Genomic DNA, 22294 nt, shown 5'->3' on the forward strand with positions numbered 1-22294 from the left:
CTTTTTCCTTTTCCTTCTGAAAAGCAGTCAGATTTCTCACTGTAATATAATAGAAGTTCACAGAAAACCCTCATTTTCATGGAGAGAACTTTTCTCAATTACAGCCAATTGCTGCTGAAAGCACCCCTAAAAGGCCCTTTCTCCTGTTGAGCCCCTGTCGGTGCCAGCTGTCCTGAGGAATCTTAATTGGGATGGCTAAAAAGCCTCAGAAGCAATTGATCATCCCCATTTTTCTATTTCTTTTTATTTTGTCTGAGAAAAGGGCAGAGAGGGCAGATAAGAGTAAAGAGTAAAACCTAGGAGGCGACTTTTATAGGAAGTCATGGAAAACCCATAAGAGAATTTTTGACCAGAGTTGTACCAGAGTGGGCTAAGCGGGGTCTCGCTCACAAATCTGTTTCCCTGTAGCACAAGGCAGGCCTACCGGCTGGAGTGATGGCTTCAAAACTGTCACTCGATCTAAACCATTATGTCTTCACTGAACAACCTTGGCTAGAGATCTTAAAATATTCAGAATCTCTGTAGGTATGGGCCTGAGTTTTGGTAGTTTTTAAAAGCTCTTCCAGGTTATGCTAATCGGTAGAGGTCAAACATCACTGGTCTAAAAAGACATCCAGATAAACTCTTTATCCAACCACTGCAATTGTGCCGGGGCAATTCTGGCCATAACCAAGATGGCCGCCAGCAGCTTCTAGAGTGCTTCCATCATTTCCTCACCACGAGCAGATGATCATTGCTGTTTGCTGTGAAGTATTTACTGTGTGTGGGGACTGTACTTTACATACATTATTTCTAATTTTTAAACATCCCCAGAAGTCGGAGCTTCCTGTTTTCAGCGGAAAAAACAGACTTCAGAGGTTAAGTAATTTGCCAAGACTACACAGCAAGTAAGAGCTCAACCCAAGTTGGCCTATTGCCAAAGCTGCCCTCTTTCCACTATATTGTCCCTTCATCCCTACATGTCTTTACTCCTAGGTGTACTTTTATTTGCTTTTGATATAATCCCAAGTGATTTCAGTTGGTATCCTTCTAATATCTCACATTGTGTGCAAATGACTACATTTAAAACTTAGTGCAATACTTAATAATTCGAAATAAGTTCTCTTCTTCTTGCATATTAACTGCAAATGCTTTTTCTTTTTTTTTTTTTTTTCAATTTCTGTAATTCTAGAAAACAGAGACAAGTGTCAAGAGCTATTTCCAGCCTACCTTCAAAACTCTAATGCCCATTTGCAATTTTAACTTACTTCACCTAGCAAGAATCTATGCTTGGTTTGGGCCATACAGCCAGTGGTGAGTCTTCTGGTAATGTATACCCTGGCTCACCAGTTACTTAGAATTGATGATTCTTTAAATTTCCTTTCCTAAAAATATTTATATAACTGGTAAATCTGGGAATTCCTTCCAAGAGAATCCTTGGAAAGCAAACTATGGTTATAGCGTTCCATTAAAAATTAAGTATGGCAGTTAATGTGACAGCTTCTAGTTGCTAGAAAATGTAAGAAACACACACAGACACACACACACTCTACATATATATATGGTGTCTGGAAATACAGGTTTTCATTTCTAATAACCATGTGTAAATGTGACTGTGACTTTGTACAATCTGGCGATGTTACAGTGAGTCTAAGATAAGCCTATTTGGTTTTGCTTATACCTCTCTATGGCACTTATCATCTTACATCTTATGCTATAGTTATTTATGTATAAATCTTATTTTCTCCTCTTAACTGTGACCTGCATGTCTTGTAGGACAGGACCCATGCCTGGCTGATCATCTGGGTAGCACCCATGGGACACAATGCCTGTGCAAAGTAGGTGGAAATACTTGTTGAATAAATAAATAAAGGGGGGAAGCTACGTCAAACAAAAAGACATAACCCTACAATCACTAAAATACATTATACATTAACAATAAGGCTTTTAGAGCCAGAAATATACCATTTTTTAAAATTTTCAGGTGTATAGAAACAGCCATGGAGTTTCCCTACATCAAAATATGTAACTTGGCAGATTATTTAGACTCCTAGGGACTAGAGGAAGCAGTTACAACTTCAGGATCACATCTTATTTAATCATTTCCCTCCTGTTCCCCAACCACATTAAACCTTTATTACGGCAGAGAGAGCATACTGTGTTTACATTAGAGCTATTTGTAGACATGTCATTTCTAACATGTTATAATTAGCCATAGTCACATTATAATGTTCTTCATTCATTCATTAACTCTGTTGTGCCTTGACCAAAGTAGATGCAGAATGAATCAGCGATATAAAAGACACTTACAGCTAGAACTCCTAGGCTGTGAATTCCTTGAAGACCAAGATATGTCTTATCCCTGTCTGGGTTCTCAGAGCTTAACATAAACTTGAGATATGTTTAATGAATAGAATTGCACCTTAGAGATCATCTAGCTCAAGCCCTCACTTCCAGGCTCCATATTTCTCAAGTAGAGAGAGCTACTACTAGCTAGTGGTTGGGCTGGAACTAAAAGCCAGGTTTCCTTTCTCCCATCCCAAAGCTCATGTTAAATTCATTTTGTGACTGACTCCAAATCAATTCACAGCTCAAGGGGTGCTGTGACAGTTATTTCCTTCTTGCTCAAAGGCCCACTAATGTCTTTAGAACCAAGTCTCTTTAAAGTTAATTAATATTAATACTATAATAATGGAGATTAATAATTAAATATACTGTAAGAATAATCCTAGTTGCAACCTTTATTATTTTATTCTATAAAAATGTGTCTGCACTCCTAGGTGTTTATCCAAGAAAAATGAAAACATGTCTACAAAGTCCTGTACAAGACCCTTTATAACAGCTTGATTTATAATAGCCTCAACCTAGAAATAGCCCAGTTATCCAACAGTAGGAAAACAGATAAGCTGTGATATAGTCATCCATTCAGTGATAAAAGGAAATGGATAATTGACACATGCAACATCGTGGCTGAATCTCAAAAACTTTATGCTGAGTGAAAGAAGTCATACACAAAAGAGTACATATTGGAGGAATTTCATTTATATTAAATTCTAGAACAGGCAAAATTAATCTATGATGGGATGAAAATCCTATCAGGGGTGACTCTGGTGGGTAGGGACAGAGATTGATTTGGAAGGGGCAGGAGAGAATGTTCTGGGGTCTTTTCTCTTGACAGGGATTTGGGTATGCATTTGTTAAAGCTCAGTAGAGGTACGCTTAAGATTTGTGCATTTCATGATATGTATTTTCAATTCATTTTATTTGTTTTCAAAAGACAAAACTGTAAACAAATATTAATTAATGAAGTATTTCAGGAGAAATGTCCCAATGTTCAGCAATTTATTTTTAAGTGCGTCAAAAAATAAGATGAATTTATGGATAGAAAGAGGGATGGATTGATGGGTAGATATATGATAAGGCAAGTATAGTAAAAGGGTGATGACAGAATCTAGGTTTGGGGTATATGAGTGTTCACTGTAAAATTATTTCAACTTTGTGGAATGCTTGAAATTTTTCATAATAAAATGTTGGAGGAAAAAAAAGACTTAAAATGAACATACTTGGTGGACCTTATTCGGAGCCTTAATGAACATACCAATTATAAAAAGAAATTATTAAGACAATTGGGGAAGTGTATATGAAGTGGGTCTTTTAAATGATACTAAGACAGGACTGTTGATTTTGTTAGATATGACCATAATATTGTGGCTATATAAAAACAGCTCCATACTTTTAAAGATGCATATTAAAATACTGTGGGTGAAAATGAAATACACCTGAGATTTGCTTTAAAAGAAAATGAATTGTGTTGTATATATGTAGTCACAATAAAATCTAAATTTAAAAAAGGAAATAAAGGGGGAAGGGAGAGATGAAACAATTGCAACAAAATCTTAATAGCTATTAAAGACTGCAAAAATCAGAGGGCTAGTCAAAGTTCTCTTAAATTTTTGAAATTATAACATTCTGTGATTGATGCAGTAACACCCCTCTTTTATCAAAATCTGTTGTAATAGATACAGATTTTCTTTTTAAAATTAAAGTGAATCTAATTTAAATTCATTACTAGAATTTTAAAAATTAAATTCTTATGATTCCTTTAAATGAATTAGAAATACCCAGGTCACAATTACAGGTCTTAGAACCATTGGGTTTGTCATATTATATTAGAGGTAGCAATCATTCATTCATTCATTCATTGAATCATTCTGTAAATTTGTACTAAAAGTCATAAAGATGGCATAAAACTGTAAAACAACTTTTGGGCCGTGGGGACCACCAGCTACAGGCTATGCCTAGGCAATTTCAATACATTTGGTTGTGACGTTTAAAAACATAACCAATGTTGAGTGAAGTTAGCCAGAAACAAAAGGACAAATACTGTATGGTCTCACTAATGTGAACTAACATTAATGAGCAAACTTTGAGAGTTAAAAGCTGATAACACAGGCTACCAGGAGATTGAAAGAGGGTAGAGATCGGTCATTTGATGCTGAAGGACTACAGAATGTTCAGCAGGATTGATTGCATAGATGCAGAAATAGATAGCATAATACTGTGTGATGGTAGCAAAATATTGTAAGTACACTGAACAAAGATGTCTGTGAGTAAAGCTGAAAGAGGTGGGATAGGGGAATGTATGACACCAGAGGTAAAGATAGATGATGAAGACTGGGACTGTATAACTTGTCAAAAACTGGAGAGGCCAATGTCTGTTACTAAATGTATAAATATAAAAATGTTTTTACATGTGGGAGAACAAGTGAATGTTAACCATGCAGAGTGTTGAAAAAGGGATGGTATTTGGGGAAAAAAAAACATAATCCAAGCAAACTGGAGTCTGTGGTCAACAGTAACATTGTAATATGCTTCCATTAAATGTAACAAAGGCAATATACCAAAGCTAATTGTGTATGAGAGGGGGATATAAGGAAGGGATATGAGATTCTTGGTAATGGTGGTGTTTTCTGTCCTTACTATTATATAGTATTGTATGACATTTTATTTTTCTTTTTAATATCTTTTTTATTATTTGCTAAAAAAAAAGTTTTTTGTAGTAATCAATATGTTCAAGTGCTGACTGTGCTGATAAATGTACAACTATATGATGACATTGTGAACAACTGACTGTACACTGTGGATAATTGTATGGTATATGAATATATCTCTATAAAATTGTAAGAAAAAATATAAATAAGGATAAAAGTACTGGAGAAAACATGGAGATAGGGATGTACCTAGTTACTGTTGATGAGGAGGCAGAATGGTGTAGCCTTTCTGGAGGTCAGTGTGGTGGTTCCACAAGAAGCTAAGTATGCGGGAGCCATAATGTCCTGCAACCTCATTATGGGGTATGTACTTGGAAGATCCGAAAGCAGAGACATGAATGGACATTTACACACTGGTGTTTATGGAGGCAGTATTCATGATTTGCAGTGGGAATGGGTGGAGGTGGTCTAAGGGTACATCGACTGAGGAACAGAATGGTGAACTGTGCTGTATGTATACAATGGAATATTGAGCAACTACAAGGAGTGAAGCTGTGAGACATGCAAAAAGGTAAATGGATCCTGTAGACAGCATTTTGAGTGAAGTATGCCATAAACAAAGGCAAACACTATAATGCCTCACCAATATGGACTAACTACAATGTGTAAACTCAGAATTGAATTTTAGAGCACAGCCTAACAGGGAAATGATTATTATAATGGTCCCTAGATTGTAAGCTCTTACAGCAGTCAAATCTATTCCTGAATTGTAATGGCTATCTCCAAACTCTGAGACGTCGATCCCTTTGTGTATAACCTGATTGGTCTCTGAAACAATGGGTATCTGTGTGACACCTGAAACTCAGAGCTAGAGCTCGGCAGATATGAATGTCAGTATTAACACATACAGCAACTGTTACAGAAAAAAAAAAAAAAAGCTGAAAAAGAACCCAGACTTCAATTAGAGATATGAATGAAGCAGACCTGGTTAAGACTAGGGCAAATAGGGCCAAAGGGTAAAGGCTGAAACTGATGGCGTGTTAAAACTTCAATCTCCATGTGAGACCAAGGGAAGAGATGTTTATTTAGTGCAGAATCTGTATTTTCTAAACATTGTAACTTATACAGTCAGTTTGTTCAAACACCACAATTACATGGAACTTTGAATAGGAAGTGAGATACGGTAGGTTTGTATAGGTTAGAGTGAAATAGCAATACATCCCAAAGTAACTTGGGTGGAGAATAAAAATATATATGCAGGGCTCCCCTGAGGAGCTGGGAGAAAATGTGGAAGTGTTGGACTTCCTCACCTGGATTGTTGCTGACATTCTCACAAACACTGAGGACTGATGTCTTGGTGTGCCGAGCCCTCTATCTTGGGGCCTGCCCTTATGAAGCTTGTTACTGCAAAGGAGGGGCTAAACCTGCTTATAACTGTGCCTAAGAGTCTCCCCTGAGTTTCTCTTTGTTGCTTAGATGTGGCCCTCTCTCTCTAGCTAAGTCACTTCAGCAAGTGAACTCACTGCCCTCTCTGCTATGTGGAATCTGACTCCCGGGGTGGAAATCTCCCTGGCAACGCAGGATATGACTCCCGGGGATGAATCTGGACCCGGCATCATGGGATTGAGAACACCTTCTTGACCAAAGCGGGGATGTGAAATGAAAAGAAGTGAAGCTTCGGTGGCTCAGAGATTTCAAATGGAGTCGAGAGGTCACTCTGGTGGGCATTCTTACGCACTATACAGATAACCCTCTTTAGGTTTTAATGTAGTGGAACAGCTAGAAGTAAATACCTGAAACTATCAAACTCCAACCCAGTAGCCTTGACTCTTGAAGACAAGTGTATAACAATGTAGCTTACAAGGGGTGACAGTGTGATTGTGAAAACCTTGTGGATTGCACTCCCTTTATCCAGTGTATGGATGGATGAGTAGAAAAATGGGGACAAGAACTAAATGAAAAATAGGGTGGGGGGTATGATTTGGGTGTTCTTTTTTACTTTTATCTTTTATTCTGGTTCTGATTCTTTCTTGTGTAAGGAAAATGTTCAAAAAATAGATTGGGGTGATGAATGCATAATTACATGATGGTACTGTGAACAGCTGATTGTACACCATGGATGATTGTATGGTATGTGAATATATATCAATAAAACTGAATTTAATTTAAAAAAACATAACCAACAAAATTTTCATGTACTTGACCCTAAACAACTTGACTTAATTTTGTATTTAATGAACTGATTTGAGTCCATATAGCCTTGTGGGATAACCTCATAACACATGAGTTTCTGAATTTACCAAAAAAATGAATTTGAAGGTGGCTTAGGTCATGTCAATTAATTCTTTTCTTTACAAAATGTTCTTCCTCAATATTCTCTTATGCTTCATCAGTACATTTAAACTTGACTGGTTCACCAGATTTCCATTTAACCACAACTTTTCAGTAACAAATCCATCATAAAAAGCAAGGTCTGGCTATGGTCGTGACTTTTGTTGCCTTTCTATCACGTCTCCTATTCAGATTTCACTTGTTTCTGAGTTTCAAGTTCTAAGTATTGAAAAAAATATATGCAGGGTCAATTTTTAAACTCGCTTCTGGCAACAATTTTGTTCCCCATTGAATTCCACAATGTCAAAAAATAACAACAATATAAAACAAGAGATCTCAGATCCCTGGAGTTTTAACTCAAGTCCGTATGCTGCCTAGAAGATCAGCTGATGGTTCCATTGATCATGAAAAGTGAAATAATCCCAGGGAAATACTCTTGGTCTTAATTTGAGTAAAATATAAACTTGAACTTGATAATCACAACTTGGGATGATACTGTATGTAAAAACACGAGGAGGAAGGTTATAATGAAGGCTGGGTAGTGAATAAAATTGGAAACAAAAAGGGCAGTGGTATGTGAGACAGATTTAGGTTCTGCTACGTACCCTTCTAAATTCAGAGGGCGCAGGGATGCACACACTGTATTTTATATACAGTCAGATCCTGATGACAAGTGTCTAGATCAGTGCTGTTCAATGGAACTTTCTGTAATGTGGAAACATTCTGTATCTGCACTGTCCAATATGGTACCACCACTAACAAAGTGCTATTGAGCACTTGAAATGTGGCCAGTGCCAATGAGGAACTGAAGTTTTTATTTCATTTAATTATAATGAATTAAATTTAAATAGCTCTGTAAGACTAGTGGAAACCACACTGAACAGCACAGGTGTAGATTCATAGAGGGTAGCCCCAGAGAGAAGAAACAAGAGATTTGGGGCAGAGTTGAGTCTGTTTTAGAAATGCTGTATCCACTCTGGTGGGGAATAAGGGGCTAATCTAGATGTCCTTTCTGTTCAAATAGTGAGAGGTCTCCAGTACCATAGTGAGAAGTCTCCAGTACCGTTTAACACACTAGCCCCAGGCATGCACCCATACTCTTTCTTGCATCTCCTGCTTCCCCCAGCTCAAAAGTTTCCATTCACCTACCTTAAACACAAATGAACCCTATAGTGAAAATGCTGATTTTGGTCAGTGAGCTCATTAGAATGAATTTACACAAATGTCAAGTTTGGTCATTTTACAACTGATACAAGTTTGAAGCAGGTTTGCCTTGCTACTTGGGTTACAAGGGTGGGTATGCCATGTTACACAAATCACCTGTTGCATAATCACACTGACACATTTCCCATATTTGTTGTGTCCTCTTTACTCGGTTCAGAAAAGAGAGTAGAGAAGATTCGATGAATTGGGCCTGGTCTGAATTGAGAAGGCAAGCATGAAGGAGGAAGTGGACTAAACTCCCTGAGTGTCCCTGAGAAATGTTTTCCTCAGCTAAGATGGTGTTTTTCCCATCTCTGTGGGGGAATAATGACCATGTGTGAATCAGTAAGTGTTCAATGGTACAGAACTTGAAAACAGTAGAATTTGTTAAACTCCAATAGACATAGGGTGGTGTTGTGTCATAGACTCCGAACTGGGTGACTAACATCTGACATTCATGTCTTCTCTCTTCCTTTACTCGCTGTCTTTGAAACAAGAGCTGCTAAAACATGAAATCAGAATCTAAATCTGAGAGGGCTGAACGAATGCCATAGAAGTATGAGTCTGCATTGGGTAGGGGAATACTCTCCGCAAGGTGTTCTAGAAGCAGGAGGCTGGAGAGAGGCAAAGCCGGAGAGATTTCTGGTGGTGCCAGGTGCCAGGAATTGGGAGGAGAAGGCATACTCCAAATTATGGATGAGGATTTGCAAAAGGTGAATTACAGGTCTGCCTTCAGGGGGTGGGTACCTGGTGGGCACAAGTAATGCCAGGCTGAGTCCCCGACCTTCTGAAAAGATGTAAAGGATGCAAGAGTTTGATAAGTGCTAGCAGCAAAATACGACTGAAAACCTTCCCACGGTCATTGCTTTCTGCTGCCATTCACTTTAGACAGTATTTATTGTCATTATCTTGTAGATTTGCCAGCAGGAGACTTTTATTTTCAGTATTTTTTTAGAAATAACATTTTTATGTTTCTTCTGATTATACAAGAAATCCATGTTCATCATGGAAAATATAGAAAGCCTAAAATGGGCTATACACACACATGCGTGCATACCCACATAATGTCACAACTCAAGGATGTGACTAGAAAGTTTCTCATTAAAGACCATAGGAAAGCAAAAGAAGATGAGATGGTAATGTGGATAATTAAATATGAGATTGTAAAAAATATGGGTGGGAGTTTGAGTTTTCTGATTTTTTGACACGTTCCTCCATTTTGCATTGTATCTTTAGAACAGAATCCCATGGGTGGTTTTACTAGATTAAGTGTTTTTAAGGCTCTTCATATATATTGTCAAATTGTTTTGTCTAAAAGGACATTCCAGTTTGTGTGGCCACCAGCCACATGAGTAGGTTGGTTCTTGCATGGCAGGGAAATAATACCTAACTCTGGTATTAGTTTGCAGATTATTTGTGAGGTTGACTTGCTTCTTTATGTTGTAAACCAACATTTCTCTTTTGTGAACTTGACTACTTCTTTCTACTTTTTTTCCCCTGCCACTTTCTCTCTCAGTTTCTATGTTTAGGCCTTGTGATTAGAATACTAACTTCATAAAACATTAAATTACTTATTTATGCTGGAAATATCTCCCCACCAACAATTCTCACCATTTGCTTAATTGTTCACATTCTACTCAACTTCCTTATTTTGTCACAATTTTTATATGGCCCAGAAAGAGGCCATTTGTGAAGTATCTGCAAATAGCAGATTCCTTACCAAAGAAATGCTTAGAGAGGACCTGAAGGCAGATTGTAAAAATTAATAAAGTTTTCTTTGTTTTTTGTTTTTTAGAATAAGAACAAAACTACTTAATTTTCTTTTATGCAAAGGTAAAGAAGGGCTGTGCTAAAATTCATAAGCCAGGGTCTCCTGATATTTAATTTCCTATATAGTAACAGTACAATACCAAAATCTATTTTATTTCCTAGAATTGAAAGGAAACAAAAACTTTTCACTGTACAGATTACTCCTGAGAAACATACAAGGTAGACTCCTCAGAGCCTGATAAATTTTTGTATGAAACTTAGTTTTAAATGCCAGTTAAATACTCACCTATCATTTAATGCAGTAAAAAAAAGCCTTCATAATGTTTGTTGTAAGTTAAGTAGGATTATATTTAGTCAGTGAGGGAGGAGGAGTTCCTTATGTTTAATGCCTTAATTATATGACCTTCCTTTCTCTGACTTACCTATTGTCAAACAACAGAAGGGAATGTACACATGAATTGCTTTAATATTTTGATTAAAAAATGAAACAGTAGGCATTTCTTATGGTTTCTATGAAGAAGCTATTTTCTTAGAAAAGCAGAATAAGTGTCTTCCTATTATTTCAACTTAGAGTCCAACTTTGCATTTCTGATTACACGGACATGGAGCCTATTTAAACAATGGCTAATTTAAATGTTAAGGTTTTATAATCCTTCAGGAAAAAAAAAAAGTCACACATGACAATGTTCAATCTATTGAATGCACTATTAAGTCAAAGTCCAGTTCCATTCCTGTGTGCAAACTCCGTTCAGGGCATCCTGTTTGAAGGAAGGCAAACGAATATCTATTAGATACTCATGATGTGCCAGATATGTTCACATACTGCACATTATCTTATTTAAACTTAACAATAACTGCCAGAAGTGGCTTTATTCATGGAAAAAGTAAGAATGCTGCACAGAGAAAGCCATGGCACTGAGCCAGGACAGAGGGGTCAGCTGCTGATTGGCTCCTTTTATTTTTTTAAACAGGACAAGAAATCTGGATGCCAATTCTTTCACTAAGCAGTTAGGTCAATGTCATTACAATATTTTTTGTACCCAACTGTCATCCAAGATACCTTTCTGGCTGACACAGTGTGTTTATGAAACCATCCTGTCTGCCAGCTGCATTCGTAGCTGACGTGGGCTCTGGAAACCACTTAATTCTGCTTCTGCTGCTGCCTAAAGACCTTGCTCTTTGGTGGGGGAAGAATGACTCAGATAGAGCCAAATAAGAGTGGCTTCAATGCTTCTCTCCAATATTCCTTCTTGGATCCATTATTTAGAATCACAAAAATTTTGACTTTCACCATAGGATCACCTAGACCGACCTTGTGCCTGAGGAAAGAGCCCTTTCTCAAGCATCCCCAGTAGGTGGTCACCAGTCTCGTGGATGGATGGCAACCCCATGGCAACCTAATCTGTTTTCCCCACAACTCCAAGAGTTTAAAGAATACTTTTTAAACAGCCCAACCTAGTACTTGTCTTTGGTCCAGTTCTAAAGAAAACACCCATTTAACACGAGTGTTGAGGTAAGTCAAGTCTGGTCAACAATTCGTTTTAGAGCTTCTGCACTTATCTCAATTATAATTTAGAAGATGATTAAAAGATATTATTTTGGGTAGTAAATGGAATCGGGAAAATTCATGGCCTTTGGAATCAGACTAATCTGAGTGTGAAAGCAGGCTTCAGCACTTACTAACCAGTGGGACTTCGTTCAAGGCTCTTGACCGCTAAGTGCCTCAGTTTCCCCATTTGTAAAAAGGCGTTAATGATTCCTGCCTAGCAGAGTTATTGTGAGACTTGGGGGTGATGTACACAAAGTACCTGGTGCACTGTCTGACACACAGTAAATGCATAATAAATTAGTGTGATTTGAGAAAACATCATAGGCCAAAGATTGTTAACACGGTGCTGTTTTTAATGGCTGACATTGTTCATCCACTAAGGTGTGGGTGGCAACGTGGGCCAGCGGGAAGAGCTGGACACCATGGAGGTGGGAAATCTGGATGCCAGTTCTTTCACTAAGCAGATGTGTGGCCTTAGCTTCTCTTCTTCAGCTATCTCATATTTAAAATGGGCATATTTTTCACCCCAGAATTAAAAGAAAAAAAAAGATAACTATGAAAACTATTTGAGAAACTACAAAAGAACGCATATAAATACAAAATATTGTTCCTGTGGTTATTCATAATTTTAAAAAGAATCAATTCAAAACAACCTCTGGTGACTGCTTTCAAGTTTCCCATATAAAAGGGGTTTTCTACTAACTGATGAAAATAATAAAGCCTTTGAAGTAAAGAATCTGGGCATCTCTTGCTCTTTGTAGAAGTGACTTAAAATGTTTGACTAAGACACTACTGGAGTGTTTTCCTGTATTCTGTTGGGCAAAAGGTGGGCTAACCAGCTTATCTGTAGCCTTGCTGAAATGACTATCACATATACTTTATATTATTAATGCAAAATTAAAAATAGAACTTTTCATTCATAATTAGGAAAAATCTAAAGGGTATGTATACATATATATGTATAAAAATAATCTTTTGTTAGTCTAAGTGAAGGACATTCTGAGCAAACCTCTGGTAACTTTTTGCAGTAGCACAGAATATTTATGAATGCATTATCTTTGTAGGATGGAAAATTGAGAGTAGTAACGAAAAGGAAATGTAGAATTTTTAGCCCCCTTTCCTTGTCTGCCCACCACCCCCCAAATGGGCTCATCTCCAAAAGATGTTCACTTGAGTCAGAGACTTTGCCACCCACTGGAGCAGCATGCAGGGCCCTCTGTGAGTTATATTTTTAAATACTTTCTTCAACTACTTTAATATCCTTGACCTTTGACTCTCAGGAAAATTCCTAAGCAGTTATGACTTGAAATTCACCCAACTTTCTTACATGGTGATTCAATATTTCTTTATACATGGATACTAAAGTCTGATCTTAAACCAATCAACCAAGCCACCAGCAAAACAAAACTAAATATGAATAAACCAGACATACAGATTTTAGAACATAATGTGCATCTGAAAAATTATTCATAATCAAAGATGAGTATGAAAACTACACAGAGAGCCTTATTTTCAAAACAAAACAAACTCTGAAGGGAAAGAAGAGGAAATGACCTAGGAGAAGTCAGGTCGACAGCCAGCTTTCTGCACCTGCACGGGAGCCTCAATAGTCACCTGCAGTCCGTCCTCTTTGCCAGGATGGCACTGCTCTCTGATGTGACCAATAACTTGCATGTTTAATTCTGCCCAATTGTCAAGTCATGAAACTTTTCTCTGTCTCAGTTTCTTCTTCAGCAAAACATGGCGATCGCCTCATAGGGTGATTGATTTTGGTTAAATAAACAGCCATGTAGAGAGAGCACTTAGCATATACACATCCCCGCAAAAGGAGTTCTCTCCACCTCTTCAGGTGATCACATTCATCCTGCCCTTCAGGAGATCACTTAACTTTAAAGACCGGGTAGATGCAGGGAATGACACTCAGCTCATATAGTCATTTTTTGAATCCCCCCAAATTTCTTAAATAGTAATCTATCCATACAAAGAAATTCTATGCAGCAATGGAAGATCTATATGTAACAACATGGATGAATATCACAGACAAAATGTCGAGTGAAACAAGCCAGATATAAATGAGCATATACTGTATAGTGATTCCATCCTCATGGCATTCAAGAACGGCCAAGACTAATCTATGGTGATAGATGTCAGAATAATGCTTGCTTACCTCTGGGAGGGGTTGGGGTGGGTTGACAAGGAGGAGAGGCCAAAGGGAGCCTTCTGGGGCTCTGAAAATGTTCTGTATCTTGATCTGGGTAGTGGTTACACAAGTGCATATATATGTAAAAATTAATCGGGATACAGTCAAGAGTTGGGCATTTAACTGCCTTTATATTATATTTCAATAAATAATGTTTAAAAACAAATTATTTCAAAGCACTTACTTAATCTTATTACACAGAAGTTCGCCTCTCAAGCTTTCTTACAGTCTCTTTAACATTTACATGACTGACAGATGTATTCAATGGTGCCCCATACTTGCAAGAATAAAGAATTACTTGAATATGAAACTTTACAGATAATTGAATTTACCCAATTAAGCAAGAAAACGATTTTAACTTTCTTGGATAAAAATCTTTCTAAAATGATTTATACTCCTCACTATCATTTTAAACAGAGGCTATGGAACACATTCTTCTTATTGAACTGAAATTATCCTTATAAACTTACATGGTTGTTCTGGGCTGATATGGAGTGATGGCTTCAGGGGAAATGGCTTCTAACTGGATGTTGGTAGTTTCTGCTCATTCCCTGTTATCTCCTGATATTTTTCACTGTTGCATACCTGCTTCTTACTACCCCTGTCCTTCTAATTTTATTCCATTCGTTCATTCATTCATTCATATATTTGGCACATATGTCTTGAATGTGTAGTATATGCTAAGCACTGGGGATATTGTGGTAAATAAGATATCAAGGACCTAAGGGAACTTACATTTAGCAGAGGAAGCAAGTATAAAATCAGTGTAGTAATTATCATGAAAAGGGAAGTACAGAACCTAATTTAGGGGGTCTAGGAAAGTCTCCTTGAAGAAATGACCTTTAAGAGCTGAGAGATGAGAACCATGCTCAGAGTAAGGAGAAAGCGTTCTGACTTATTGTACACTGAGAAATGAGGAATTTTATTGAAAGATGGCTAAAGTAAGAGTCAATAGGCATTGAGTGAGTACCTGATGGATTTTATGGCATTAATTTTGTCCTTGGCTACATCTGGAAGATTTGCTGGATAAGTGAAGGCTCTTTCGTCATAGGCTATATTCACATTTTATTTCATTCTACGAAAACAAAACTGGCCACAGATGACCCACATCTTTGATAATTCCTCCAAATGGCCTTCATAGTTCAGATCCAAGCTCCTGTGAATGTGACTTTTCTGGCACAGTCATCAGAATCACCTTGAAAGTTGTCACCCACCCATGCCATGTGTGACAGCTCTGTCCAAGCACACCAAACAGCCCTGACATGATCACATGTCACAAACCCCATTTAACTGGGGCCCATTATTGCTCCAGAGATTTCACCTTCATGACATTTTACAAATCAAAACTCTCAGTCTAAAGGACAGAAGGAACAGATAACAACCACCTTTGTAGCAATAACTGACTCAACACTATGCCTGACAAAGTCAACCTGGCATAGAAATATTATATTCATTTGTTTAATAGCAGCAAAGTTTAAAATGCGAGATATGTGGGCTAAGTTATTCAGGGCTGGATTTGGTGTGTGACTTGATCCATCAACAGACCATCATGTAACCATAGGAACACCTTAAAAAAGGGTGTAAATGCAGTCTTTGGTAATCTTAGTTTCTTGCAATTCTTTATAGATCATTGGGACTTGAAATTTGAAAAAGCTAAAAAAGGAGATTGCACCAAATTAGGACTTTCCCAATGAAATGAAGAGATAAAAGGAATGACATGAATCTGGAAATGGTTTGGTTTTAAACTTTTCCAGAATGTTTCTTGTTTCTCTGATAAATTTGCACACTAAAGCTGCATCAGTCTACTTTACAGATGGTAGTATTTATGCACAATCTCCTTTATTGTTCAGAGACTCCATATTGGATTCATGTTGTATCACAGAAAGTCAAAAGCTTAACAGACTCTTAAGCAATCTAAGTACATCTATGTGATAGGCAAGTCCACAGCCTGTTTTCTTATCCCTGTTTTGAAATCTTAAGAGAAGTAGGAAAGGTTAATCCACTTGTGGAAGTTACATAATGTCTCCGTGGTCAGGTGAAATGACTTGCTGCTAAACCGAATTTTCTAATATGTGCGTAAAAATAATCAAACCTGTCACTGCAACCGTGAAATCAATGTCATTTGCCCTCCACAGCTGTTAGATTCAGTACTATTTGCCTAAGTACACAAAGCCACAGGGAAGTTTCTCCTATGGCGGAAGTTACCTCTAATTTTGAAATAATCATTTCTTCCAGCCATTTTGCAAGGTCTAGAAACTTGTCATAAGAAAAATCCTTACTGTCTTACTACCAGGGTTGCTAGACAAAAATGGGCCCAAATCACATTGTTCCATAACTGATGGACTCTTAAACTTTAATACTGTGTTCATACTATGTCACCTTAATACACGGTAAACAGGTCCAATATTCCATATGCTTATTATATTACATATTTTATACTGCAACTCCTTTTGCCAAATACTGGCCATTACAGAAAGCTTTTGAAGCTCGTTTTTTCCCTAGATTTTCCTGTTAACTATTTGGATTTTACCTACTAACAACACACTTACATGCTTCTGTGTCCGGCATATAATTAGTACAACTGATCAAATGTAAACATCTGATTAAGGCAATAGCTTTATCGGATACTTATATTTTCTACAAAAACCAATCAAACAAGCAAATAAAAAACAAACAAACAAAAAAAAACCAATCAAACAACAAACTAGAATATAAAGACTTAGTATTCCCAAGAAGTATTTATTCATTAATTTCTCCAAAACTGTATGTGATCGGTATATAAAAAGTCATTCTGAGCTGCTGCGTTCTAAGTTTAAGAAGAGTTCTCTGAGTTTAAGCAGTCTTTCAAGCTGACCTTTGGTGGGTATCTTGTTTAAATTTGACAGAATTTGACGGAAAGAAAGAAGAAAGTTTTAAAAGTATTTTCATGAAACCAGAGCCACCATTTTGCTAAACCAGTTAATGGAATGAGTCATGGATATAGCAAATCAAAAGGTTACAGGTCACCTCCTAGAAAAACGGCTCCTGGTTCTGAACTCTTTGCTAAAGGAAGCACTAACATCTGATTCCATCCCCTCTAAAACCTCAAGCGCAGGTAAATTTTACCTCACTCTCCATGACACTCAAGTCCCTCTAGTAAAACCGAAAACGTCTGATGGAAACTGAAGATTACAATTATCCGGGGATTCCAAGCCACCAAAAAATAGAGTTCATGCAGAAATTACTTTCTCCCCCTTCCTCCACCCTGCTCCATGCCCCCACTCCCATCCCCGCCCGTCCCTTCGGCAGAAAGGAACCCGATTCTTTTGTAATCCGAAATTTTATAAATACTGAAGTATGAAACAAGTACCTGCCAAAACCACCTGGCGCTCTCTTTCCCCTGCTCCTTCTCTCCTCCCACACACTGGCAACGGAATGCCCTTCAAATCCATGGCTCAGTGCTTTTGGTAAATGTTTTACGAGACCTAAACAGCCTTGTGTCCCACCCTCAGAGCAAACACCATTGAGAGAACACAATATAATGGTTGCAAAGTTATCGTGTGATGTCCAATAATGCAAATGAACAAGAAGACTCTGTTTCCACACTTCTCTCTAAGGGAGAAAAAAATCCAAACTTTCGGAGCACATGGGGGTGGGCTAGCAGGAGGGGCTCTCAAAAATAAACCCTGACACCTGAGCATTAGAGATTTTTGTTTGTCTGTTTGTTTTTTTAAAGCGGCATTATGATAAGCTCAATTTTCCAATCCCGGAGCAAGTCTTGGCTTGCTAAATTGAAAAAAAAGTGTCAAAGGCAATAGTTAATAAAGGGTAGAGTTCACCAGTGAATCTGTACACACGAGAGCAACCACACATTTATATTTCTATTTATGTGAGAAAACGAAACATAGAAAAACCTTTCTACAAGCCATCTTTCATAATAACAAAATGTACTCCCCATTTTCAATATCACAGTTAAACCCAACTCTGCTCCAAACCAGAAGTTTTGCATTCCATTCAAGTTAACGATTACAACTAGAGAATAACAGAAACTTGCTGGCACTGAACTATTAGCATACCCAGAATATGAGGTGCCTCTTGGTACCGCCAGTGTTAACAAGGTAGACAAGGTTCCTGGGGATCAGGGATCATCTGCCTGAACCCCACGTAGAGATTCCCAAAATGGGCAACATGTACTTACCTGCTCTTGGACTTCTGAGTGGGATAGTTTGAGAAACAAGAAAGTAGAATTTTTTAGCCACCATCAAGCCTGCAAGTTAAAGCTCCCTCATCCCATTCACCTCTCATTCCAACTTTGGCTTCCAGAATCACACACACGTGCAGGTTAGGCAAATAAGAAAACAAAAACAAAAACAAAACAAAACAAAACTATTCTCTTGCCGCCACCTCAATCCCCAAGAGTACTCAGAATTCTGTATTTCATACCTTTAAGATTTAATGTCTAGTGAGGTGAAAAGAATACTGAGCTTACAATTGGGATCATGGCTTTTTTTAACACAGCAACTGTGTGACCTTGAGCAAGTCACTTAACCTCTCTTTTTCTTCAAGTATAAAATAAAAATCTTGAGAACCACAGAAGATACCTCTAACGTTCCTTCCAGTTCTCCAAGTCTGAGAACCTAGAAAATGGCATAGAGCAGTTCTTTGAATCTTTAAGAGTTTTTTCAAATTTTCCCCCCTACCTTTCTACCGGTCCCTTCATTTTCAATTTCCTCAGGTTACAGAGGACTCAGGTCAGGTTTGTTACTGAGGGCGATTGACTTTGCTTCTCTGTGATCGGATTGGCTAATCTGTTTTGGGTGGGTACTGTAAATGACCGCTTATCTACCTGCCCAAGAGGTGTGGTGGGAAGGACCTCCCCAGCCACCCTGTGCTTTTGCTTTCACATTTCACCACTTTTGAATTCATCTTTCCCTCCAGCACAACTAGGCACCTGCCAGATGCCATCTCATCCTCACCTCCCTTTTCCTTTCTTTCTCTCATTCTTTTTTTATTTACTTCTCGTTTACTCTTTGCTTTTTTATTTTTTATTCTCAACATTCTATTTTTTGCTACTATTTTACGTGACATTTCAAACAACCCAGTGAGGGAACAGGTTTATTATGATCCAGATTCTACAGATGGATTTAAACCACTCACCAAGGTCACAGTCACATTCCCTGTGGGGCTGGAACTGAAGCTTGGCTCTCCCCCCACCCCCGGAACTCTCAAGGCTTTGAGCCACTCCTCACTCCTTCAATGCTCTTTTCAATGCCCAGAAGTGCCCATCTGGTCTCATCTGCTCTCCCTGCCAACTGCAGCATGTTTTCCCCTTGGATCACTCTTACCATCACCGTCCTCCCTCCAGACGAGCGCTCTTAATCTCTGTGCTGATCAACCCAATACTAATTTTTAAGGGTCCCCCTCGCTTGACTCCAGTGAGCCCCATCCTGGCTGCCCCTGTCCTGGGTGTAGCATTCTTTAGGCAAACCCAGTAGGAAGAAATAGAAAAAAAATTGACAAAACTCAGACTGCAGACAATTCCTCACTTTACAGGCATCTGTCCTTATTCGTTAGTACCTCTCCTGGGTCACGCATCACTCTCCACCCTCCGCTGGGGTACCTGGGTACTTGACCTGCCTCTCTAAGACCACCAGAACTTTCACCTCTGTGCCTCTCAGCATGGAGCCCAGTGCCTGCCTGTCAAGGAACATACTTGAATTCTGATGAAAAATTTTGAAGACACAAAATGTGAATCCCAAGTAGTGCCTCAATAGAGTAAGTTCCAGGTATAAGGGGAGGCCAGAAAGTTTGGGATTTTGTTGAAGTCGCTTTGTATATTTTGGATTCGAATAAGGAAGAGAAAAGCAGGATATAAAGACAAGAAAGCAAATTAACTAATCAGCCAATCACACTGTCAAACAGGCATCATTTAAGTGTCTACAGTTCCCAGACAGGTGATACACGATATCTCATTTAATTCCATCAGATGGGTGAGATAGGTTCAGAGAGGCTGCCCAAGGGCACCCAGCAGATAAAGGCTGGACTGACATTCAAAGCAGGTCCCCACCCTGGAGTCCTCTCTCTTTCCCTGCAGCTCAGTCTCCTACCACACTTACAGGGACCTACCCATTATGTACATCTCATCGACTTTGTCAGGAAGATGTCTACTGCTTAAAACAAAGGTACACATGTCCACGTGCCTGTATTTTCTGCCTCAGTGCTCAGAAATAGTCCAGCCCTGTTCTTCTAATCTACCCCTCCTCCTCCTCAACCTTCTCCCTCCCCCGTTGTCTCTTATCCCTAAGACAATCTGTCCTGTATGCTTTGAAATCTATTGACAAACTCTTATTTATTATCAAGGCCCCCATTTGACCACAAAAGCCAACCAAATACACAGTATGGATCCCCCCATTTCAGGTAAGCCTTCTACGTCACGTTCTCTGTGGTCACAAATTTGATATTTGACTTTAAACATGGAAGGCAGTGCTACTGTATTCAAATATCATTTCTCAGGCAGCTCAGAGGCTAAATTCTGTACCCCTGGAGAAAGGTCTGTGCCTTCTGTACTCTCTGAATGTTTTATTACAGCATTTCTGCACCTCCAGCCACATAGTTCTAAACCAAGGTTTTGCTCTATTGTCTTTGGTGTGCCGGAATGCAGGTTTAACCCTTGAACAGCCAGCTGCAGAGTTCTGACAGGGCAGCATAATTAATCTCTGGCAAGCGTGGCTGTACCACTGGCCCTGTTCCAGAGACTGCACCAGCTGCTGAGCGGCCACTTGTTTGAGGCCAGCATATATTTGGCCTGCAGGATGGCTCCGGTGTCTGAAGGGGTTGACAGCACCCCCAGGGATACGTGGGGATAGGAGAGGGGGAAGAGATTTGATTTAGAGCTTCCAAGCCTCCCAGGATCTCCCAAAGGCTTTGGAACTCGCATGAACCACTCAAGCCCCCTCAGTTCTCTGGGCTTCTGAGAGCACCGTGAGTGTGGCCCAGAAACTGCTCATCAAGTTCAGCCTAAACCCAGACCCTAAGGAGGGTCCCCAGCCGCCCTTGGTATTTTCCCAAACTACCCAAGCTGAGGGGGACACGTGGTGAATCTTTAAACTCCCCAGCACTGTCTTTGACTAGGACATTACCCAGTAGGTCAGTGGTTCTCAAAGTAAAGTACCTTGGGTCCCCTTTCAGAAGACTGCAAGGTCAAAATGACTTTCATAATAATGTTAACATCTTGTTTGCCTTTTTCATTGTATTGACATTTGCACTAGTGATGAAAAGGCAAGGGTGGGTAAAATTATTGGCACCTTAGCACAAATTAAGGCAGTGGAATCAAATTGAACTAATGATTGTGGTTTTTGTTTTGTTTTGTTGTTTTTACCACCAAGGCACTTATGGTTAAGGGGAAAAAGCCAGTTTCTTTTAAGAATAAACTTGATGAAGCAGTAAAAGCTAATTTCATTAAATCTCAACTCCTGACTACATATCTTTTTAATATTCTGAGTGATGAAATGAAAAGTGTGCATAAAGCACTTATAGTACATATCAAATTACATTGGTTTTCTTAAGGAAAATCACTAGTATGATTGAGTTACAAGCTGAATTAGCCAATTTTGTCATAGAACACTATTTTTACCAAAAAGAATGTCTGGTGAACTGATGATGGTTATTCAAACCTGGGAATTTGGCAGACATTTTTCAAAAATGAATGACGTGAGCCCGTCACTTCAAACAGAACAACTGACAGAATTTGTTTCAAATGATAAAATTTGTGCTTTCAAGCAAAAGTTAAAATTTTGGAAAACCTGCATCTACCACCATGGGCTTGACAGTTTAGTTTGCCAATAATCAAAGGCTTTTCTGATATTGTGATATTAACAAATGTGATTTTCTAAAATATTGCATAGTGAAGTGAAATGTCAGCACTTTGAAGATCCACATAACTCAGTGAAGTAATATTTTTCAGATGAACAGTGAATAGTTATAGAATCACACACATGTAAACTAAGATTTTAATGTAAGAGAATATGAAAAGTTCATTAATGTAATTTCAGATTCTACCATGCAACTAACCTTTAAGAGACTAATACATGCAGAGTTTGAGTTTAGTATCAGAGTTCATAATTATCTGAAAAAAGATACTAAAATATATTCTTCTTATTTCCAACTACATACCTTTAAAAGGCTGATTTTTTTTTTTTTTTTACATACTTCAACCAAAACAACATATCTGAAAAGCTTGAAGGCGGAAGCAGCTACGAGAACCCAGCTAACTTCCATCAAGCCAGCCTTAAA

At 38.4% G+C, this 22294-nt stretch overlaps 1 protein-coding gene across 11 annotated transcripts in view; it reads right to left on the reverse strand.

Annotated features, from left to right (window-relative positions):
• The window catches only part of RBM47 (RNA binding motif protein 47), a 175872-nt gene that overhangs the window by 58785 nt on the left and 94793 nt on the right, over window positions 1-22294 (reverse strand). Inside the window, exon 1 of one of the 11 annotated variants that reach the window (XM_037829648.1) lies at window positions 17373-17448. The exons of the other annotated variants lie outside the window; for them this stretch is intronic. The gene's annotated coding sequence lies outside the window, so the exon portion shown is untranslated. Of the gene's footprint in view, window positions 1-17372; window positions 17449-22294 lie in introns of those variants that run through there. 11 annotated transcript variants of the gene reach the window in all.

This window comes from Choloepus didactylus, chromosome 3 (genome assembly GCF_015220235.1).
Source record: "Choloepus didactylus isolate mChoDid1 chromosome 3, mChoDid1.pri, whole genome shotgun sequence".
In the NCBI taxonomy this organism is placed as follows: Eukaryota; Metazoa; Chordata; class Mammalia; order Pilosa; family Megalonychidae; genus Choloepus; species Choloepus didactylus.